The sequence below is a fragment of the Balaenoptera acutorostrata genome, chromosome 6, assembly GCF_949987535.1.
Source record: "Balaenoptera acutorostrata chromosome 6, mBalAcu1.1, whole genome shotgun sequence".
Classification (NCBI taxonomy): Eukaryota; Metazoa; Chordata; class Mammalia; order Artiodactyla; family Balaenopteridae; genus Balaenoptera; species Balaenoptera acutorostrata.
In genome coordinates, this window is record NC_080069.1 from 114,573,216 (window position 1) to 114,597,292 (window position 24,077).

At 52.3% G+C, this 24,077-nt stretch overlaps 1 protein-coding gene across 1 annotated transcript in view; it reads left to right on the forward strand.

Annotated features, from left to right (window-relative positions):
• The first annotated feature begins 6,905 nt into the window (after window positions 1-6,905).
• Window positions 6,906-24,077, forward strand: part of NEK6 (NIMA related kinase 6) — an 85,063-nt gene continuing 67,891 nt past the window's right edge. Inside the window, exon 1 of the mRNA XM_057548119.1 lies at window positions 6,906-7,059. The gene's annotated coding sequence lies outside the window, so the exon portion shown is untranslated. The remainder of the gene's footprint in view (window positions 7,060-24,077) is intronic.

Here is a 24,077-nt window from a genome sequence, read left to right on the forward strand (position 1 = left end):
ATTTCCCCACTGTGTGAGCTTGGGCGAGTCATTTGACGTCTCTGAGCCTGTTTTGTCAGGCAGAGAAACTGAGGCAAACACCCAGCTGTATGGGTTGTGCAAAGGGAGGTTACCCTGGCACCCATCTCACTGGCTTGCTGGGATGATTAAAAGAAATGACAATTGTAAAATGTAAAGTGCTAGTTTCTGAGCCTGATAAACAGTTGATGCTGATGTTCTTTTCAGCCAGGAGCTGGCCTGGTATCTTCATCTCATCCTAACCTGGTGAGAAAGTTTCCCAGTCAGGACACTGAGGCTCTGGTTGGCGAGGTGGCTTCATCCAGGGCTGTGCTGCTAGTAGGTGGCAAAGCAGACTTTGAAGCCTGGTCTGATTGGCTCCAGGGCTGAGCTTCTGCCGAGGGCTTTGGCCCCAGCCCAGTTCTGGGGGGCTGATTGCAGAGCTTGGGTTGTGGCATTTGGCAACTGGCTTCAGGCAGAACGTGTGGGGTCAAAGTGGCTGCCTTGCCCAGGTCGGCCTGAGCAACTCGGCTCAGAACCCAAAGCCTGCAGCTCTGAGCTGAGCAGTGCCCAAACACAGCTCCTTATTCAGGGGCTCTGGAGCCCCCAGAACTCACTGCCTCTCCTCCGATGCACCTCTCTACCCATACACCCTGCCTCAGGGGAATCACCTCAAAACAGCAATGGCCACCCCGGACCAAGTCCCTCAGACTATCACTGAAAGAGGGAAAATGCATTGTCTTTCCCAACGATGGGTTAGACCTTCTCTGCTCCCACTCCTGGCACAGGAGGCTGCTTTGGGGTTGGGGGTAGGGAGTGGCAGTGCAAGCCCCTCCTCAGAGAAACCTAATCAAGCCTTTTCTGATTCCTGCCGCTGCCCACTTCCTCCTCGCTCCCGCTCCCGTTTTGCCAGCCTCCAGCCTCCATCTGGTCCCTCCACCCCTTGCCCCCAGCACAATCCTGGCATGTCCTGATGCCTGGAAAAATTACACCCATTCCCAGAAGCCAGGGGCAGGGCTGGGAAAACTAGCAACCAAAGGCCCATCTCCTCCTTCAGAGCACTTCCCTCATTTGGGGTATCTGGGGTCGATGGATGGATGGTGTCATCAGCCCTAAATCCAGAGGTCTCCCAGCTTCCATCTGCTCTGAGAGCATCCAGCCCTGTGGTGGGCACAGGGGAGGCCTCAGGCCCAGAGGAAACTCACTTTAGCCCCATGTCCCAGGAGTTTCAGGAAGGGCAGTTGGACCCCTCACTTGGCCCCCAAAGCCAGGTAGACACCTGGATGCCTGGGAGAGAAATATGGCCAGCATGGGACCCTGCTGACTCAGTTCAAAGCAGAATTCTGGACCCATCAGACGCCCCCTTAAATTGTGTTTTAGACAAACTGGTTAACCACGTTAATTTTCTCATCTGTAAACTTTCTCGTCCGGACATTGACACCCATATCACACACAGAGCCAATGAGTGGACTACACAAGGGCATGACTGAGGGCCCGACTGAGATGATCAGTTATTTATTCACTTGGCAAGTTATTGTTTTATTTGACATGAATAACAGGGTGGCCATATAATTTATTGTCCAATCCAGGACACTTTTGAGGGTGAAAGGGGACACTACCATTGATGCTGAGACAGGAGGCATAGCCCAGAACTGTCCTGGGCACGCAAGAACTTCCAGTCACACCATGAATCTCATGTCTCCCCTGTGTCAGGCTCCGGGCAGCTGCACAAGGCCCAGGCGAATCCATCACCACCCCTCCCCCAGGGAGGAGAGAAAAGAAGCCACAGCCAGACAGTCTCACTCAGCTCAACATCAGGAGAGAACAGGCATCCAGAAAGCAAAGCAGGGCCAAAGTCCCAATGTTTTGTGAGCTTATGAAAATCCTTCGGAGGCCAAAATAACATTTCCACAGTCCCCCATCTCCATGTCTGATGCCTCTTGGCAGCCACAAATGCCAACCCTTTTACATAGGGGCGCAGTGGTTTTGAGTGTTCCTAGCAGGGACTGACAGAGCACCCACTCCTTTGTTAACTTAGTATCAACAGTCTCTGAGTCTCAGTTTGCTCATCTGCAAAACGGGCAAATGGGCATCACTACCTCAAACTGTAGTTGAGGAGGTCAGTTAAGAGAACATACATGAAAGGCACAGTTCTTGGTGCTCATTACGAGTCAGGGTTTGAATCCGTTCGTTGAAACACCAAGTATTGGAGGTTTGGTGGCAGGACCTGCAGGGAGGTAGCAACATCACTGGGTGCATCTCTGCCTCTTCCTGTCTGCATGCCCTTGAGCCAGTCCCATCTGGAATGATAATCCCCAAAGTCCCCCTCCACCACCACCTTAACTGAAGACAGTTAACTTGTGTTGTTCCCACATCCTGGGGCCTCCTGGGTGGGGGGTCTACCAGGTCAAGCCTCTAGCAGACTCAAAGTTGGCGACTAAGGCTGCCAAAGGCTGGAGGAGATAACTGTTTAGCAGTTATCACAGGATCAGCAAAGCATGAAAAGCTTACAAGATGATTCCCTCTGGGCAGAAGAGCCCTGACACCTTGCACTTAATGTACCATTCCTTAGAGCATTGTCTTAGCCTCCCCAGATCTTCCAGCCTAGGAGCACAGCACTTAACTCTTCACCAAGCATTTTCAGGAATACAATTTCATGTGACCACTGCCATCCTGTGAGAGAGGCTGACTGTCCCCATTTTACAGATGAGCAAACTGAGGCCCAGAATGAAGAAGTGGATTGCCTGAACGCACACAGCTGAATTTTCAAGTTTCAAAAGAACCCATGTCTGGGCTCTTTCATCCACCCAATGCATCTCTGGAGCTGAGAATAATAAAAAAGAAAAATTAGCCCCAAAGCCAAACCTCACAAATGAACATGGGGGCCATTGGAGAAATTGCTCTTCTATGCCCCTCCAATGTTTTCTGTTTTTCTTGTTTCCCAATCAGACCGTAAGTCCCTGAGGGCAGGGACCATGGCTGAAACTTCTGTCATATCCCACAGTGCTTAGAACAGTACACAGAGCAGGTGCTTGCTAAATGCGGATTAAATGCAAATATTTTGAAATACTATACAGTCATAGAAAAGGAAATAGTTCTTTATAGAGTGATAGGAAGTAGTCTCCAAGAAGTGAAGGAAACACAAGTTGTATAGCATTGTAGATCGGATGCATGAAAAAGAAGAGAAGAAAAAATATACACACATGTACATACACACACACACACACACACACACAAAACACACTGTCTGGGAACAGAGTGTGTTTGGCAACACTCGTTCCCTCCAGGGAAAAGAAGGAGGTAGCTGGGGATCAGGGTGGAAAGGAAATTTTCACCATTTTTTTCTGCACCTTTGAACTTTGAACTGTGGGCAACTGTGGGCATTTATTTATTCAAAAAATAAATAAATCTTAAAAAAATTAAACTAGCTAAAAATAAGGTTTGCTATTTTAAAAAGTCAGCCATATGATGGCATGGAGGGGAGTGATGCTTCCTGCATTCCCAGTCCTTACCAAAATGTTCAATTGGTTTTCCAGCTTGCACTGAGCAACGGGAAATCCTAAAAGGTCAAGGTCGCATTTTGCCAGTCAAGAAACTGACCCAGGGTCACACAGGGAGCGAAGGGCAGGGCTGGGGTGGAAGGGAGCCCTGACTCCAGTCCTGACTCCCTTCCCAGCCAGCTGGGTTTGCTGCTCCTGAAAATCCCCATAAACTCTTGTGAAAGTTCTTGGTCAGATACACAGACAGACATCAGGAGGTGGAGAGGCGCCCAGCAGACAAGAGGCCTCTATTTCATAAAGTAAAATCTGAATCCCCCCATGCAGTGACCTTTGCAAGCAAACAGGGTGACCCTAAAGTTTATCATCTAAACCAAGACACTTTTGAAGTGAAAAGGAGGGCTATTAATAATCACACTCAGACGATAAGAACAAACAAGAGTTCCTGGGAAAACCCAGACCATCCCCCCAAAATGCCCACCATCAGGAAGCTGGCAAGAGGACATTTTGGACAAAGGGGCTTCAAAGAACATGGTGTGATCCTAGTACTTTATGGCTTCCTCTCCCCCCACTACCACTCCCCCAAAATACTGACAGCAATATAAGCTTTGGGTAAACCCGGGTCCAAACCAGCTTCCTTCTCTGAGCCTCAGCTTCTTTAGCTGTAAAACAGAAATCCTGACCCCCACCTCGAGGGATGCTGGGAGAATGCAGAGCCAGGCATGGAGAAGGTGCCCAGCAAGAGTAGTTTCTCTTCCCCTAATGCAGAGAGATAATGAAACGACACAGGCTTAATCCTGAAACCCTTGGGGGTGAACAGATAGCCTTTCTCCTAGACCAGATTCACAAATGCCGTGGGAGGGAGTGTCAGGCACTGTGTGTGGGGAGACGTTGATTCTAATTCTGGGAGTCGTTTTGCAAAGCACCTCTTAACAGTGACTCATTTGGGGACTCACAGAAAAATCCTTTGCATTAAAAACAAAAGTTGAGTGGGGCTCAGGTTGCATTGTACCATTTCTCTCTACCTACCCCTGCTGTGGCCAGGGTAGTGAGGGTAGTGTGGGGCATTTGGAGGGTCTCTGGGCAGAGTTTAACCTGATTTTTCCCCCAGCATGTCACCAGGGGCTGGGACCAGGCCAGAGGGAAGTAAGTAGGAGGTGAGGAAGAGGAAGGCCAGGAAAACAGGGTGGGGATGACTCCCTCCCAAACCCTCAAGCCCTGCTGCTGCACCCTCCTCTCTCTAGAAGCCTACAGCAGATGCCCTAGGCCCTCCTGTTCCTGAATTATAGTCCCAGAGGGAGGGAAAGGGGCGGCCAGGACTTCTTCAGTCCCCTAACACTCAGCAGCAGCCAACAGCTGGCCTGCAGCCAGACCCATCTCTGCTGATGGTGGTTGGCTGTGTGACCTGTGGCACACTTCTTGACCTCTCTGAGCCTCAGTTTCCTGAATGGCAAATGAGGACACTGGGAGTACCTGTTACAGGGGCTCTGTGAGGCTGGGAACAGGCTTTACAAATGGTAGATTCTTACACAGACATGCGCGGGGGTCCCAGTGCTTCTTTCCTCAGTGGTCTGGTGCTGCTCCCAAAGTTTCCTTCAAAGAGGAATTTCAGGTTCTTGCTCTGTAGCGTACTAGGATGGTTCTTGGAGCATGAACCTGTCCTATACACAGAGGACCTCTTCCCTCACTCCCTCATACAGCCCTCTGTTCAAATGTCACCTCATCAGAGAGGCCTTCTCCCAGCACTCTCTATGAAAAAGCACCCCTGGGGGGCTTTCCTCCCCCCTCCTTGCTTTATTTTCTCCACCAAACCTATTTTCCTTGCCATGCCAGATACTTTTCTTTTCCCCCACCTCCCACCCCCAGATTGAAGCCCCAAGAGAGTCTGGGCTGTATTTTGTTCATGACTGTATCCCAGTGCCTAGAATAGCATCTGACCCATAGAAGGTGTTCTATGTGTCGAGTGAATGAACGAATGAATGAATGAATGTTTCCTGCACGAATATAGCCAATATCACCCACCTACTAGTAAGACTGCCACACAATCTCAGAACTTCTATTACTTTCTCTTGTTTTATGCAATGTTTATTTTTTATATTTAACTGTTGAATCTATCTGGCATTTATTGTGAAGTATATCATGTGAGGTGAGGCTGTAATCAGATCCCCAACTAACGGCTACCCAATTTGCAAAATGATCCATTTCATCCCTGTTGCTTTGTAGAAGGGCTGGCTCCTCTGGACGGGCTGCTGCCCCGTCTGCGCCTTCTTGTATCAGCAGCACAGAACCATACTGTTCACATCCTAGATTAGGCACACAGGCACAGGAATCAGATCATCTGCGGTCCAGTTTCTAGCTCAACCACTTACCAGCTGGGTGACTTTGGGCAAGAGAATTTGTTTCTCTAAGTTTCAGTTCTAGGCCTCATTTACCCCATCTGTAAAATGGGCACGGAAGCAGCATAAAGTCTCCTTCAAATAATGGCTGTGGGACTGAACAGCACTAGGCAGGCAGAGTGTGCAGCCGTGAGCCTGGCACACAGTGGTTGTTCAATTGGTGTCATTATTGTCAGAGATCCAAGCCAGCTGAAACATGTCCATTCACTGGGCAAACAGGCCCAGTGGGTATCCCCCTGTGCCCAGCACAGTGACCAAGCTGGACAGCTGGCAGGCAGCCAGCGTCAGTCCCTGGTTCCTGCCCTCCTGCGGGACACAGCACAGTTTTGCGAGTGGAGGAAAAGCAGCGAGTGTGGAAACAGGAACTGTCTGGGCCAGGAGCGTCCCCTTTTGGGGGGTGGGGTCCCCCTAGGAAGTGAAGCAGGGAACTGAGCTGCTGCCTTTGGGCCCCCATACAGACTCTGTCTCCTTCGAGGGGGTGTTCAGCATTCATTAGCAGAGTCTTACTTCTTCCAGAAACCTCTGCACATTGACTCTTACTGGTCTTGGGGTGTACAGGAAGTGGGGAGCTCCAGATGAGGAGACGTTGGCCCTCTGAGGGCAGAGAGCAGTGCCTTCACCGCAGCGAGATACCTTGGGGCCTACTTCAGTGTCCGCATTCAGCAGGCGCAAAATAAGCGCTTGTTGATTAACCGATTTCAGTATCTCCAGGGCTGTGACGGGAGCAAAGTTAGGTGATGGGTATCCAAAGATGTGTGGGAGGGGTCCACGGGGTTGACTGACTGCAGACCCTAAATGTCTAGAGCCCGAGAAGAAGGGGAGATGCTGGACCTGACTCGCTGTGTGATCTGGGCCTCAGTTTCCCCAGCTTTGAAATGGGGAGGGGGTCCTCGGCTAAGTGGGCTTGGGAGAGTGAGGGGATCCGGCCTCGGTGAGGGCCCCGCCCGGGCGCCCCCCAAAGCCTGCGTGGCGGCAGCGCGCACGAGCGCAGGGGGCGGCGCGGCCCCGCGGCGGGGAGGGGCGGGAGCGCGCGCGCGGGCCCGCGCAGGCGGCGGCGGAACCCAGCGGACGAGCGTGCAGCTGCGGCGCCGCCAACTCGTGTAGGACCCACCGCTCCCGCCGACCGTGCGCCGGTCCTCCCTACGGCAGCCGAGCCCGCCCGCGAGCCGGTGAGTGGCCTGGGGCCGGGGCCCGACCGGATCGGGCCGGCGCGGGCCGGGGAAGGGGCGGAGGCCGGGCCGCGGGGCAGTCACCCACTCTCGGGCCGAGCGGGGCGCGCGTGCCCGCGCACGCGCCCGAGGCTCCGTGGGGGACAGCGGGCGGGTGTGCACGCGGGAGGTCGGGACGCGCGTGAGCGTGCGAGTCTGAGTGTGTCCCCGGCCGTGCGTCCGAGCGTGCGTGGGCGGCGTGTCCGTCTGTTCCTCCTGGTGTGTTCGCAGGAGTGTGCGCGTGCCTGTGGCCGAGTTGGTGCGTGTGCACCTCGGAGCGTCGGGGTGGTGGGGTGGTGGAGTTTGGTGTGAGTGAGTGCGGGGCAAGCGGGCATGGCTCCCACTTAGCCATTTATTGAGTGTTTACTATGTGCCAGGCGCTTCATGTGGGATCTCATTTTTGTGACCGAGAATGTGTGGATTCTGGGTGTATGTGTGCGCGCGCACACGTGGGAGTGTTCACAAGTGATTTTTGTGTGTATTTATGAGCCCTTGAGGGCAAAAGTGTACATATGTGGATGTGAGTGTGTAATTTGTGTACAGGAGCATGAGAGTATGTTTGCTATGGAGGCTGAGGGCCCCCCCTTTGCGCCCACCAGGCCTACTGCATGGTGTGCCCGCCGCTGGCCCCGATGTCAGGGGAACCCGTGGAGAGAAGCAGGCCTGGTGTGGGCACCCCGTGGGTGCTGGGTTTTCTTTGGTGAATGAGAGGCCAGAGGTCAGATCGCAGAGCCCAGCCGGGCCTGGGCAGGACCACTGGCAGGACCCTCCATGGGGCTCCAGACTGGGCTGGGGCTGCGCTGGGCCTGGTGGAGCCTCTTGGCCTGGCACTGGAGGACCTGTATTCAGTTTTCCCAAAAACTCTTCTGTGTCCCCTGGCTTTGTTCTTGCCCCTCTCTGGCCCTGGTGAATTTTAACCCTTTCCCCAGGCCCAGGGTGGGGCTGACCCTGGGGAGACCAGGGGTCCAGGGACACTTGTCTGTGTATCTGGGGGTGTCTCTCTGCCTGTCTTACTAAGTAGATAGATATTCATCTGATTTATTTGTATCGAGCCTGGGCTCCAGGTGTGAGCCCCCAAGACAGTAACAAATTGATCACAGCAGGCTTGGGACACTGTCTTCCGAGGTCTGTCCTTGAAGTTTTAACTGACAGTTTTTGGTGTGCTTTATAAATGTTGAAAATCTCTGCAGTCGAAAGTCTTAATTGCTTTAAGGCAAACTTTAGAATCTCTGGAGCTCCCTAGTTCCTCTGGATTGTCAAAATTTGGCTTGCCTTTCTGAGGGGAACATGTCGTCTTAGGAGCTCAGTGTGTGCGCAGACGAACCTTGGAGGGACATTTTAAAAACCGTGGCGTTAATGGAAGAAGAATTTCATTGAAAGGGATGCAGAGCCGGCTGAAAGCGCCTGTTCCCCACGCAGCAGCTTACTGAGTGAACTTTGGACGTCTTCTTTTAGTAAACAAAACCTGGAAGGAAACAAAAAAGACCCACATTCTTTTTCTTTTTTGTCCTAAAAAATGAAAAAAAAACCCAACAAACCCACCTCTGGGTGTGCTGCAAATGCTGCCTCCCCTCCCCCAGCAGGGCCAGGCCCTCCCGCAATCCCCCACCCCCAAATAAAATATGCCTGTGGGGAGCTGTGGATGAGTCACTCCCTGGCAGAGAGCCCCACGGGCAAACATTTGGGAAGGTTCTTGCCTAACTTCCCAGAAGAAAGGCCCAGGATTTAAAATGGTCCCTGCGGTTTGTCAGCCTCTGCCGTCCCGTCTGCTTCGGAAATGACTAAAAAGTAGTTTCTACCTCCGCAAAATAAAGTCTCAGACTTAAGCAGCAGCCCAGGTTGGTCTGGGTAGAGGGCCGTTCAGGGTTCAAGAAACGGAGCTCCCGGCTTTGCCAGATGGCACTTCTGGCGGCTTCAAGCAAGGAAGGAGCAGGGGAAGGGAATTCACATTTATGGAGCACCCACTGTGTGCCGGGCACTGTTCTGGGCGCCACAATCCTCCCAAAAGTCAGGCTGTGGAGCGTGGCTTCTGGTTTTACACGCACAAGGAAATTAAGGCTCAGAGAGTTCGAGCTGTGTCCTGGGACCACAGAGAGGAGGTGGCAGCAGAATCCTGTCACCTGCCTGACTTCAAGCCCATCCTCTTTCCATTGCACCAGGATTTGCCTTTTGAAGGTGCACAGACTGGGTGCTGAGTGCTTTAAACGTACATACACTTAGTTAATTTTCATTGTGAGGTAGGGGTTATTATCTCCATTTTACAGATGAGAAAACTGAGGCTCAGCGATGAAATGTGCACAATTTTATGAAAGTTATGCACCATGGCTAATGGCCACCATTGATGGAGGGTATTCCATGTGCCAGGCATGGTACTAAAAGCTTTAATTGCCTTGTTTCACTCAATCCACTCACCAACATCACGAGATGGGAACAATCATGATGCCCGTTTTACAGATGAGGGCACTAGGGCACAGAGAGATTAAATCATGTGCTGAAGATCACATGATAATATACGGTTGATCTTGGATTTGAACCCAGGCTTGACTGAGCAGAGCCCATAGTCTCCCCACTGAACCTGGAAAGTCACAGTGGCTGTGTACCATGTGTCTGGCACAGTGCGAATGTTCGGGGTTGTTATCCTGATCTTACAGAGAGGAAGATGAAGTTAAGTAACTTGGGCAGGGTCATAAAGTGGCAAATGGCAAAGTCAGGATCCAAACCCACATCTCTGATTCCAGCGTTGAAGTTCTTAACTTTAAACCAGGTCTGTCTGCCTTTGTCCTGCTGTGGATTAAGACATGCTCGGTTCTTTGCTGGGCTCCAGACTTCTGGGAGAGGTCTTCCTGAAGGCACTACCATCCTTCCTCGTCCACACTTGCCCCTCTGGTGCAGAGGAGCCAGAGCTGTCAGATAGAAAGGGCCACAGTTCACATTTTTTCTTTCCTCTCGAAGTGCCAAAAATTGGTTTCAGAAGGGAAGTGTCAAAAACAATTGTCAAAAAGAGAAGAATATTCCCTTCCCCTTCTTGGGTCAGACCAAGCCAGGGAGCTAGAGGGTGGAGAGTGGAGGGCCCTGGTGAGTCATCCGAGATTGAATACGGGTTGGCACCTCCAGGCTTGTGTGGGGTGGAAGCAACCTAGGACACTGCCCTCAGGAAGAGCCCGGCGTCCTGACCCCTGATGATGGCGAGTTACCTCCACGGGGCCTGACTCTCAATTCTGAATATCTGACAACAGCATCATTTCTACGTAGGCTTCTTGTCACTTACTTACCATTTCAGTCCCGTGCCTGTCTCTCTTCCCCGTTCATTTCCATTTACATCACGGTTTATACTACACTGTACTGGAAAGGAATGTTGTGTGCGAAGACCTGTGTGGTTTTGGGCGTGGGGTGCTCCTGCGAGCGTCCTTTGGTGTTGAAAAGAAAAGGTATTTCTCTCCCTTCCAAGTATGTTCTGCAAATTGATGAACATTTGCGAATTGCTTTGAGATGCGTTAATTTAAGGTGTGAAATAATAGATCTTGTGTGAAGGCCCAGCCGCATTTCTGGCATTGATGGATTTCTCTCCCGTCTGGCCTGTGATTTGGGGAGGTAAAAATAGTCCTTGTTTCTACATTTTTATCTCTCTCTCTCTCTCTTTTTTTTTTTTTTTTTGCTGACATCATTCTTAGGAAACTGTTTTGCCCATGCCATGGGCCTTTCCTTGGCCGTCGCCTCAGATGGTGGTCAGAACTTGGAGCTCTGGGGAAAGGGTGCTCGTGGAGTGAGGGGTTGTCTGGGCACCCCTGGGTGTCTGTGAATTTGCTTTGAAAGGTGAAGGATGGCCATACTCGGCCAAAGACCCTCGGTGGCTTTTGGTAGTTGCCTATTTTCTTACTTCTGATTCTTGGGTAGTGACAAGATAGCCTTTTGGGAAAATGTTAACTTAAAGAGAAAAAAATCAGGCCAGTGGCTTCATCCATCCCTATCTGAGCTGGGTGGCATACACACAGCCCCTTCCTTTGGCCAAAACTGAAATAGACCAACGGCCTCCTCAGACAGGAGCTGACATTGGGGCAAATCAGTTGGTGGTGTAATTTCCTGTGACGTTTAATTCGGGAACTTGAACTTGGAGAGTGATCTAGCGTTTTGACATCTGTCCCTCTAACAAGACTTACTTGTGTGGAAACAAACCCTCATACATAACCTCTGCCGTTGTCTCCAATTCTGGATTTTTCCACAGACAACTTCTCGGGTGGTCTGGTGGCAAAGGCCGGGTCTTGTAGCCAGGCCTTCTCGGCATCTACCAGCAGGATCACTGCACCCCAAACCCGACTCAACACTGTAGCTGGCTCTGTTTTGGGGGGTGGGGGGGCTGAATGAGGGGCCTACAGAATTGAAAGGTGGCCAGCTGGGATCTGAAATGCATTCAGTTCTAACGGCCTTGATCCATGTGGAGCCAGTCTTTCTTTCTCTTAGACATCTGCATGATGGTGACCTCACAGAAAAGAAAAAGGGGCTTTATGTAAGAATTCCATAGAGTGTGAAGGAATTCCGACAAGGGAAGGGGGAGGGAGGCTGCCACTGAGAGCCTGCAGGGCCTGCGTTTCCCGGAGTTATTTAACCCTCACACTTCAAAATTAGGCTGGGGGCCGGGGGCAGTGCTTGATCCTAGTGAACGGAGAGCAGAGAGCTGTTTAAGGAGAATGTTCCGAGGTCCCTGAGTTGTAGTTGAGGCCACTGGGTTTAGTCCCTGAGACCCGTTCTCACAGCAAGTGGGCAGTGGAGGTGGAATTTGTACTCGACCCCTTTCTCCAAGGCCTGCCCTCTCTTGTTCTTCGATGTCCCCAAAGTCTTTGAAATTGGGGATTGTCGGGAAGAGACCTGCAAAGGGACAGAGTTACTATACAAACCACCCTCAGCTCTGATCAGTCCAAGCTACAAATGAGGAATTCGGTAGGCTCACCATCCAGAGAAGAGCTGCATGCCCATTTTACAGGACGGAAACTGAGGCCCAGAGAGGGGAAGGCACTCACCCACAATCCAGATGAGTGAGGTGGGAGGCCCAGACCTGCTGCTTGTGAAAAAGTCGTTCACCTCTGGGAGCCTGTTTCCTCATCCAGAAAACAGGAACAGTATTATGACCTCATAAAGTGTGAGGGAAGAACTAAATAAAATAATCTATACAAAATGCTCAGCAGGTGGGTAGCACCTCATAAGTTCTTGATGAGAGACTAGGAACTATTTAATTACCGAGGACCCGCCCAGGGTCACAGGGCTGGGAAGGTCATCTCTTTGTCAGGAGCATTTTCAGTGCCCCTGTATCTTGAGGCCCGAAACAAGATTAAAAGAGGGTGTCGGGGGCCCCTCCAGGTAGGTGCCACTGAAGCACTTTTCTATGACCATGACCCTCAAAATAGAGTGGAGGAGACAATGACAATTTGGAAAGAGGCAGGATTTTTTTTATTTTTAATAAATTTATTTATTTTTGGCTGCATTGGGTCTTCATTGCTGCTCGCGGGCTTTCTCTAGCTGCAGCAAGCGGGAGCTACTCTTCGTTGCGGAGCACGGGCTCTAGGCACGCGAGCTTCAGTAGTTGTGGCACGTGGGCTCAGTAGTTGTGGCTCACGGGCTCTAGAGCACAGGCTCAGTAGTCGTGGCGCATGGGCTTAGTGACTCCACGGCACGCGGGATCTTTCCAGACCAGGGCTTGAACCCGTGTCCCCTTCATTGGCAGGTGGATTCTTAACCACTGCGCCACCAGGGAAGTCCCAAGAGGCAAGATTTAAATGTCAGGGTGGCCCTGGGCATCTCAGGGAAATGTTTAGAAATCAGTATTTTGCTTTCCTGTCTACCCTGCACTCCCACCAGCCCCACGGAGAGGAAAGTGAGCCTTATAAGTTTTTGGTGCGTCCTCTTGGAGTTGAAGGGTCTCCGGAGGCCCCGAGAGCTGTGTCAGCCACGGTGTGTTATTAAGCAAGGCAGATGTTTTGTTAATGATTTACACAGCACTGGCCCCATCAGAGGTCTGTGCTGACGGAGCGGCTGTCGCAGACCTGGGCCGAGGGCAGGCAGTTCTTGGTTGGAGGTGAGCAGGTGGCCCTCTCCACCAACATGGTCCTCACAGAGAGTCTGCACAGCAAGGGCTGAGGGAGTCTGTGCGTGTTTGGCGCCCCCTCTTAAGCTCCTGGGGCTCCCTCAGGCTGGCTTGTCTTCCCTGAGGGAGAGGAGTGATCTTTGTCCCCCAGGACTGGCTGCCCTCGTGAGGTAGCTTCTGTGGGCTTTTGGCCAGCTCTTCACATCTGAGACCCCGCCTTGGTGTGTGTGGTGAGGGGAGAGCATCAGCGGGCTCTGGAGATCTTTGAATCCAGCACCTCCCCAGCAGTCAGCTCAGGCTAGGGCTTCATGTGGGCCCAGCCTCTACTTCCTCATCTGGCAAGTGGGCCAGTAATGCCAGGCTCAAGGCCCTTGATTCTCGGGCACCGTTTGGGGTGATTTGCCTTAGAAACCCAAGTTAAGGATTAGAACTCTGAAAAGAAAGGGCCTGGGATCAGAGCCTTCCCTGAAAGGCCACTAAGGATGGGGGACGTCAGCTCCCTGAAGGGGGAGGGGAAGAGACAAACCTACCGTCTTCAGCCTCGGCCCTTCTCCTCTTTCCTGTTTTATATAAGGAGGTTTTGCTCAGGTGTCATTTTAAGAAAGGTTCTTATACGAAATGTTCAGAATCTATAAATCCTTAGAGACAAAGGAGATTGGTGGTTATCAGGGGCGTGGGGGAGGGGAGAATGGGGAGAAACTGCTTAATGGGCACAGGGTTTCCATTTGGGATGATGAAAATGTTTTGGAACCAAGTAGAGGTTGTGGTTACACAACATTGGGAATGTACTAAATGCCCCTTAATTTTTACTTTAAAATGGTAAATTTTATTTGGAAAAAAAATTTTTATAAGAAAAGTTTCTGGGCTTCCCTGGTGGCGCAGTGGTTAAGAACCCACCTGCCAATGCAGCAGACACACGTTCGAGCCCTGGTCCGGGAAGATCCCACATGCCGCAGAGCAACTAAGCCCGTGCGCCACAACTACTGAGCCCGCGCTCTAGAGCCCACGAGCCACAGCTACTGAAGCCAGCGTGCCTAGAGCCCGTACTCCTCAACAAGAGAAGCCACTGCAATGAGAAGCCCGCGCACCGCGACAAAGAGTAACCCCGGCTTACCGCAACTAGAGAAAGCCCGCGCACAGCAATGAAGACCCAACACAGCCAAAAAAATAAAATTAAATTAAATTTAAAAAAAAAGAAAAATTTCTGATGCTTAAAAATAAAAGCTTAAAAGCCTCCCATTTTACAGATAGGGAGAATGAGGCCCGCAGAGAGACTGTGACCAGCCTAAGGTCTCCCACACAGGCTGTGGCTGTTCTGTGGCTGAAATCAGATCGTTCTCCCAACTTTCAGGCGAAGGCTCGGGTTCGTGGCACCTGGGCCCAGAATGTGGGTGAACAGTTCAGTGCGGAAACACAGACCATTCACTGTTGTTTGGGTTAAGTGGACTCCATTTTGTTAACCAGATATGCCCTTGCTGGCTGCTATGTGGTCATCTGTCCACTCATTCACTCAAGAAATACGTCCTGACATTCTGAGTCAGGCATTGTGGTGGGAGCTGGCACAGAGACCCTCGAATGGTCCCACCCACCACCTGGTAGCCGCAGAAGTTGTGTCATGACCCCGTTGTAGGTGCTTGTGAACAGTTTGCAGCAGGTACCCTTTGGGACTCACTCTCTGGGGAAGTGGGAGGGCTTCCAGGAGGGAGGGACTCCCCAGCCTTGAGGGTGACATGAGGTTTGACAGGCAAGGTGCTGGAGGCCTGGAGGCCTGAGAAGGCTGGGGTGAAGGGCAGGTAGGCCACAGGGGGAGTGGGTAGGTGGGGCCGTGGGATGGGAAGCTGGGAGCCAGACTGGGGTCCTGTGCTGCAGGCAGACCCCAAGCAGTGTGAAGCCAGGAACTTCCTACCACTTTCTCAGCCTTTGGACCCTTCAATAGAGCCTTTGTACCAGGCATTCACCACATGTTACGTTCTGTTCTAACCCTTTACATGGATTAACTCCCTTCATCCTCCTGCAGTTCTGTGACACAGGTACCATTATGCCCATTTAATGGACAGAGAAACGGACATAAAGAATCCAGGCTATATGGTGCTAATTACCATAGGCCTTAGTGTTGTGAGAAACCTGTGTCCTGGGGTCTGGTCTGAAGGCTGCCCTCTGGAAGTGCCTGTTGTGTGGGCGGTGAGTTGGTGGCCAGGCCCAGGGCCTGGGAGAGGGCCTCCTAGGCAGCTGGAAGGAAAAGTACGAACCAAGGGGGCAAATAGTGGGAGAGGAGGCTGCCAAGGCCCACCAGGATCTGTGAGCTTCGGTCTTTATTGCAAGAGCAGTGGGGCCCCTGCTACTTCTGCAGCCTTGCTTTTCAGCAGTCTCCCCCTCACTCAGTCTGCCCCAGCCTCCTTACCTTTCCTCAAACATGCCAAGCATACTCCCACCTCAGGGCCTTTGCACTTGCTGTCCCGGCTCCCTGAAATCCTTTTCCTCCTAATATTCCCGTGACTTGCTCCTAGCCTTCATAGGGACACTGCAAAAGTCACTTCTCCAAAGAGACCCCACCATCCCCACTCTGTCAAAATTAATCCCACGTCCTTCACTCCCCATTCGCCGGCCCGGCTTTATTTTTCTTCAGGGCCCTTATCCATCCCTGACATCGTGTGTTTGTTATCTGCCTCCCAGACTGGAATGTGAGCTCCATGAGGGTAAGAGTTGGTCTGTGGACCACAGCTGTACCTCAGTGTCCCGTACCGTGCCTGGCACATAGGTGCTCAATTAATAGTTGTTGAATGAATGGAAAGTTTTAAGTGGGTGAGTGGCAGGATCCTTGAAGAATGTTTTTTTTTTTTTTTTTTTTTTTTTTTTTAATTTTATTTATTTATTTATTTATGGCTGTGTTGGGACTTGGTTTCTGTGCGAGAGCTTTCTCTAGTTGCAGCAAGCGGGGGCCACTCTTCATCGCGGTGCGCGGGCCTCTCACTATCGCGGCCTCTCTTGTTGCGGAGCACAGGCTCCAGACGCGCAGGCTCAGTAATTGTGGCTCACGGGCCCAGTTGCTCCGCGGCATGTGGGATCTTCCCAGACCAGGGCTCGAACCCGTGTCCCCTGCATTGGCAGGCAGATTCTCAACCACTGCGCCACCAGGGAAGCCCTGAAGAATGTTTATATGGACTTACTGAAGCTGGTGGCAAACTTGACTGGCTGCAAGCACCCCCTCCTCATTCCTCCCAGTGGCCAGCAAAAGGCTGAGTTGTGCCCGACTGACCCTCCCCTGTGCAGAGAAGGTTTCTTAGAGAAAGACTTATCCTTGGATTATCCCAAGTGGGAGGAACCTAAACACGGAGGTTACCTCCCAGAGTTACAGGGGTCTCCCTCCTTTGCCCCTTTTCTGCAGAGGTGCCTCCTGAAGTCTGTAGAGGAGGGGCTTTGGGTAGGATTTGGTGGGTGTCATGTCTTAAAGCTGCATTGTCTATAAACCATGCTTATTTTTTAGAGGGCATATCTTTGGGGGGTTGCTCAGGGAAGGGGAAGGGGTTAAGTCTCCCAAGCCACCTGGGCACAGGTATTTGCTATGCAGCAAATGAGCAAGAGCCCAGATTCTGCCCCAGCCCAGAAAACAGGGAATCCTGGGTTGAAAGAGGAAATGATTCCCTAGCTGGTGTGGCCTTGGTGGACCACCAGGGTGGGTGCCCAGGTGGCAGGACCACTGGGCAGCACATGGCAGACAGACAGGGAGCCCACCCCATGCATTTGGCGGGTCCAGCCAAGTCCAGCCGGATTTAGTTACACCGGGATCTCAAGCATGGACTTGGCGTGCCTGACTCAGTGTGTGTGCATTTCCTTTGTTCGTCTCCCTCAGGAATTTTAGTGGCCTTTTGTGTTTGTTTTAAATGCCAGCCTCAGCCAACCCAAGAGGAAATGAGGACTGGATTTTTATGCAGAGGCTGGGGACAAAGGTGGGGCATGCCAGCTCTTGATGGTGACAGCATGGCATTTGGGGAACACGCAAAGAAAATACTTTTACTCCAAGCTAATAACTTTAATTTGCGAATACTTTTGTGACCTCCCAGGACGTCAGATGTCGATCATCTCTAGGTTGGACACATGACGACCACTGTTTCCAAACACCCAAAACAGCAGTGGTCTGTAAAAGCATTTTAGTGACATTTGGGGACAGGAGAGGCAGTTTTGGAAGAAGCTGTTTGGTCGCTGGTGTGTGAGAAGTTCCTGGATGCTCGAATGGCTTAAGGGGTGGCATCTTTGAAATTGCATAGTACTGAAAATTCCGGGACATATGGTTACTGTGATGTGCTAATGTTAGCAATCGAGATATTTAATTACCCAGGAAAACCCCTTTGCCTACCCACTACGGGTTACTGGAGAGCCTTTGTTTCTCTGGAGGAGGGTCTTACAAAGTATAATTCCAACCAGCAGACATGACCAGAGTCATTATCCCGCATTCATTTATTAGCTAATTAAGTGATTTATCTGGTCACGTGTTTATTCCTTCAATTGCCATTCATCCAGCAACATTCAGTGGATCCCACTCCGGGCCAGGCCTGGTGCTGGGCACTGGGGATGGAATGAAACAGGGGAGCAAATGTGACTGAATCCCTGCTGGATGCCAGCCCATTGGGTGGTGCTGTGGGCTGCAGGTGAATTAACTTATTTTCCAGTGGACGTTTAAGAGCACCTACTATGCGCAGATCTATGGAGATACAGAAAGGAAAATGACAGAGCCCAAGTGATTTGAACTCTTGCCCCATCTTACGGGGTTTTTTTGGTCCCGGCCCTCTGCTTGCTGCGATAAACTCGGCCAGCCACGGTTCACAGGCCACACGATGACGTCCCTGGAATGAACCAGAAACAATCCAGATGCCCCAGGAACCGACGTGAGAACAAGGCATCCCCTTCACACGTTGCCTCTCAGTTCAGCGTCTTGCCACCACCCAGCATTTTGAGACAGAATGTGAGATCTCGTGGTTGGCTAAATATATAAATATTTTATGTCTCGATATTCTGAAAACGAAGCCCAAATGCGCAGAACTGCAGCACATCAGTGCTATAGATCATATGTTATAATAATCTGATGACACGTTGTTTAAATATTTATGGACTGATGTGACATGACAATGGGGGGAGAGAACAGTCTCGAGCAGAGTTGTGGCAGATGCTAGGAAGGAGGGAGCAGACTCGCACGGTCCCAGGAAGCGCCACGCGATGCTCGGGTTTCTCATTGGATGTTTTGGGGTTTCACGGCTGTAGCACTGGCTGACGTTTATCGAGCACTGGCTGTGTGCTGCATCCTTCACTGACGTCACCTCACTTACTCATCACAACAAGCCCTCCAGGATGGGACTCTTGTTAACCCCAAGTTACAAACGGGAAACTGAGGCCCAGGGAAGGTCAGATCTGCCCCAGAACCCACAGCTGGGGGGTGGTCCAGGATCACACCCAGCTTGGCCCGACTGTGCAGCCTGAGCTCTTAGTCAGCGTGAATTCTTCTCTATCCGTGACGAGTCATACCAGAAAAGCATGGTTGACCCCGTGCTCGGTACCAACTGGACTTTATAAACCACAGAAAGTAAGGTGATGTTTGTAAAATGTCGAGTGGGAATAGAAACCACAGGAATAAATATCTACCCCAGGAGGGGGCCGATGGTGAGATCAAGCCACCTTAGCCAGGTGCCTGGCATGTGGTAGGGGCTCAGGATATGGCGGTGCTGCCCCTCCGATTTTTTTTTCATCGTTGGCTTTGCAGTCATTTGGGGAGCCCGCCGCTGACTGTCCTGCATTAGTGTCCTGTGCCTGTGCCGCCCCCTTTCCCTGCCGTGCCTGCCCCGGCCGGCTGGAGACACCCCTCAGGCACGATAGCCCCTTCAGTCTCCGACAGCCCCGGGAGGTGAGTCAGGGTGCCCCCGCCTTACTGATGGAGGGGCTCCTGCCCGTCTCCCAGAGCCGACCCCCACGTCCCTGCTTTCGAGAGGCAGCCTGCACGTGCCAGCTCTTCCCACCTCGCCCTCCCTGCTGCTCTGCGGGACCGGCTCCCTCCGCCTGACTACACTACCAACAGTCCTGCCTGCTTCCATCAGTGCTCTGTGATCTGGCTTACCGTCACATCCCCGGCACCGGAAAACCAGGCCTGGCCCACAAGACAGCAATAAGTGACCAATGATAGGGGTTCAGAGAACAAGCCTGGCAGGCAGGGTGGGTAGGGGGTGGGGGGGCCTTGTTCTGAGAAGCTTCTTAGGCAGTGATGGCCTCAGACCCGAGAGCGGTGTCTTCTAGCTCTGCAGAGGCGCAGGGGTGTCCCCAAGGACCAATAAATAAATGGAAGGCAGGGCCAGCCACGTAATTTGGGGGGCCCAGTACAAAATGAAAATGTAGGTCCTCTGTTCAAAAAGCAGGAAGAAAGCTTTTTCCTTCCCTTCACAGTCTCTCTCCCCACCTGTTGTGATGTTTTAAATTTGTTATTGTGCCCATGATCCCTTGGGCACAGGGACACTCACAGGGTGAGTACAGACCCTCGCAGGTGCCCACGGCCCCACCCTGTGGCTCGGTGGGCAGGCACACCTGACCCCAGCCCTCGCCATGTCTGCAGCCAGGCCCTTGCCAAGGGTAGAGAACAGCAGAGGTTGCTGGGGGCAGGGGGGTGGGCAGCTGAGACCCGCCCTGGGCAAGGCAGGACCACTCGTGAGCTGAGACTCCACACCCCCAGCACATGCACCATTGTTCCACCAACCTCACTTAGAAAACACAAGTTCAAAGATAAGGTGAAGACTTTCAAGAGAGTGCACACAGAGCATGAAACTCCAAGCAAGGAGCTCCCTGCTGAGGACAGGGCCACATGTGCCAATGCTGATCACTTGCCCGTGAAGCTGCCCCTGCTGGGAGGACTATAGCCCTTCAAAAAGAGCACGGGGTCTCAACATGCCATTGAGGCCAGTCTTATGGAAGGGAAAGTTCTGCTGTGAGGTACCGTCTACAGACCGCTGGCCCGGGGTGTGACCGCTGTCAGGTGGCCCGCTGGCCTCCCTCCTCACCCTGGGCGTCTCGTGCAAAGGACACACCGTGATCATGGGCCTCCTTGGAAATGCCCTCCCTGCTTTAATCCCTTACGTTGTTGCCGGATGTTATTGTATTGACAAACCCATCCCCTCCGACTTCCTGAGTGACAAGGGTCAGAAATCGAATGATAAGGTTGCTGACCTGTTTCCTCGGGAACAACGCCAAGCAGGTGGTGCCCTGGAGATCAGAGAGGGCTGGGCACTCGGATTCCACCAGCCACCCACGCTGTTCCCAGCCCTGGAACTGGGGAGCCAGGCAGCCACAGGACGTACATGACTGGCCATTCCCAAAAACATGAATGAGGGAGCCTTGGGAAAGTTAACTAGTGCTTATTATTTAGAACCTACTGTGCGCCAGCGATCTGACCAAGTGCTTTATCTGTGTTCCCTTAGTTAATTAACCCTTGCAACAATTTTAGGCTGACCCCATTTTCCAGATGAGGATACCTGAGATTCAGAGAATGAAGCCATCGGTCCAAAGCCATAAGCCACATGGTTGGAAAACTGAGATTTGAACCCAGGCCCGGGGGATCCCCAAAGCCACTGCTCTTCGAAGACTCCCAGGCGTGGCTGGATGGCTGGGGTCACTGCCCGGCTGAGCCGCTGCCCCCACCGCTGCGTGTGCGTGGAACGGGAAGGGAGCTGGACCGCAGCCTCTGCTGTCTGCCGGCTCCTGCCTCTGGGCAGTCACCCTTCTTGGCAGGGAGCGGTCCCGAGGCTCCAACTCCAGCTTTTCTCCTCCAAGATCCAGCCAGCCCTGGGGCTGCTCTTCGGATCAGAGAGGAAGGAGGGAGATGGTGGGTCAGACACACCTGGATGCAAGTCACACTTCTGCCTGTTGCTCACCGTGTCTCCTTGGCTTGTCACTTTGCACTGGGGCCTCAGTTTTCTCACTGCAAAGCAAGGGGTAATTTCAGTTCCTGTCTCTGGGGGAGTTTTCATGATCCCGTGAGGTAAGCGTGTACATAACAGGCATTCAGCAGTTGGTGGCTGTTATCGTACTGATAATTCATGACACTGTGGGGCGAGGACTGCAGCTTGGTGGCACCTGTGACACTCAGGAGCACCTCTCCACGCTGGGACACATTGGAAATCACTCAGCCCAGAACTGCCCTCCCCAGGGAGTTCATCCCTTCCTTGCTTTGCTTGGTCATTCATTGATCCCACAGATCCAGGCACTGTCCTAAGACGCATAATGAACAAAAGAGAAAAAATGGAGCTGGCATTCCTGTGGGGAGACCAACCGGAAACAAGAAATGGGGAAAGTACGTTCAGTGTCACTGGTCCAGGTGTTAGAGACAGATGACCAGGGGCTGTGATGTGGGGGGCTTGGTGTCCCCAGTCTGCCTCGTGGAGTGAGGCTCCCCGAAGTCTCTTAACTCCCTGGGAAGGTTGTCGTTGGGGATTTAACATGCTGCCTGTTGTTCAAGGTCCCAGCTCTCCCAGGGGGCCCGAGATGGCCTCTTTGGGTTGCTTTGCCTCCAGTGTCTTTGAGAAAGTGGTTTTCCCCGTTAGGAGGTGGGAGTTTTTCTCAGGCTCCCCCAGGACTCTCAACCACTCCCTCTCAGGGCTGCTGGCCCCCGGGGCCACCCCAGGCAGGCCCTGGCCATGTATTATGGCTCTGACTCCCCTCGGTGACCCTGTGGTGCAGGTTCTATTAGTCCCATTTTACAGACGAGGGAAGGGAGGCTGAGTCCTTTGTCCAAGGGCACACGGTGGGTCTGTGGCTGAGCCAGGATTTGAACCCAGGCCTTTGGCTCTCAGAGCACACGCCCTAAACCAGTCTGCTCTAGTGTGAATGGACTACTATGTGTCTGGGTGATGCTGGGGACTATGGGAGGGTGTGCTGAGAACAGAAAGACCATCAGTGCTCCAAGTGGCCTGGGAAGTGACCATTTCCCAGTGAGCTGGGATTGCATTTACTCCTTGCTCCAGGGCTGGGAGGTGGGTGGGGTTCGCCCTGTGTTAGGGATGAGGAGGCCGAGGCCCAGAGGAGTTGCATGGCTTGCCAAGGTCACACAGCCCCGGGCAGCCTGACCGCATGTCCACTTGCTCTGCCTGTCACTTGCCTTGGCTATGTCCGTCCCAGCTTCGGCCTCCACCCACATTTTGCATTTGGACACACTGAAGCCCCCAAAACAATTCAGCAGCTTGACCCCCAACTGGGGGGAGGGGTGAGCCCTTTGGGTCATTGTGGAAACGGACGCCCCTTCTGCAATGAAGTTGCTTTTGAGATGCCACTGATTCTCAGGGCAGGAGAAGCCGGGAGAGATGACGGTGTGTTATGAGGGCCTGGGGGTGTGACTTGGGGGAAGAGAGCTGTGTCAGGGATTCCTCCTGGGACTGATGAAAGGGCCATAGGGTTTTATGGCATCTGGGACAAACAAGCCTTTTAAAAGAAAATGTTCCCAAAGCTGTCCCATCCCACCATTGGCAAACAGTCCTTAAACGGCAAAGAAACATCCGTATTCTGTGTTCACAAAATGGTGAGCTGGCATTCAGGCCCATTTATTTAAACCCGGAGTCGACGAGGCTAAAGACTTCAGCTCTGAGTGGCAGCTCGCCGCCTCGCTGCAGCAAGGGAGCGTAACCTTCAGGGTTTTCTTCCCATTTACGGGTTTTTGAGTTGTTGTATGTTTGTAAAATGAAGCTTCTGCTGGCAAAAGCAGGTTTTAGAGAGTGCGGCAGCTCTTTCAAGACCTAATAAGGCCCCAAAGGAGGGTGTGTTCCGGCAACACTTTCCTCCAATTCCGGCTCGCTTCGTACACTTTGGGCACCAGGTACCATTCGTCTTGCTTCCCATTAACGGAATTACCGCCATCACTTGTGCGGGACAACATGGGCCCTTAGGAACTGCCTTGGGGACAGAGGCAGGAGCAGCCGCCAAGCAGTTTTGCTTAGAGGGGAAAGGAAAGAAAAAGAGAGAGAAACCAAACTCTTACAAATAGATGGTTCCTTGGGCCCTAAGAAACTGGGCCAAGGAGGAAGGGGGCAGCAGGCCACACCGGGGCACCTCTCGGAGGAGAGTGGACGGGACCTGGATGGCTCCTACCCCCAACGCATAAGGAAAGGGCTTGTCAGCCTGAACTCACACCTTGAGTTCAGAGGAAGGGAAGGAGGGGGACCCAGCATTTATGGGGTCGTCACATATGCCTGACCCTGTGCCAGCCACTTTGGGTATGTCATGGGGAGTGGGGGTCATTGGCTCCGTTTTCAGATGAAACAGAAGCTCAGAGAATCCAGAAACTTGCTTCAGATCATATATTTCATATGTGGTAGCTCTGGGGATTGTTCATTTTCCTGGACCGCCCTCTGGAGAACAGCAGTGCCCCTCTGTTAGGAAGTAGCAGAGCGAGCACTCCAAGTCCAGATGCCCGTCACCAGCCTGCCCCTGCTTCAGCCCCTGATTCCACATGACTGAGCCAGCATCTGGGGGTCTTTGCCGTTATACAATGATGCTGGCTGAGGGCAGTGCTGAACACGGTCTGATGGTGAGAGTTCAGACATCTGGGCCCCTGAGAATGGAGGAGGGAAGTGGGGAGGGACTTTCTTTACTCACTCTGCCTAACGTCCTGTGTGCCCCTTGGCAACAGGGATGGCAATAATTGTCACCTCCAGTGCCAGTTCTGATAGATTGGTAATGGCTGCCTGAGAGGGCATGTTGAGAAGGCTTTGGGATCGATTAGCAATGTCTGCTGTGTGCACAAGAATGAAGAGAGGAGGTCTGAGAGGGACCAGACTCAAGTTAATACAATTCTTAACCTGAGCTCTGACCCCAGGGGTCATTGTTCTCATTATGAGTTAGTTGTGTGCTTCATCACATTGTAAACTTGGGGAGGGCGAGA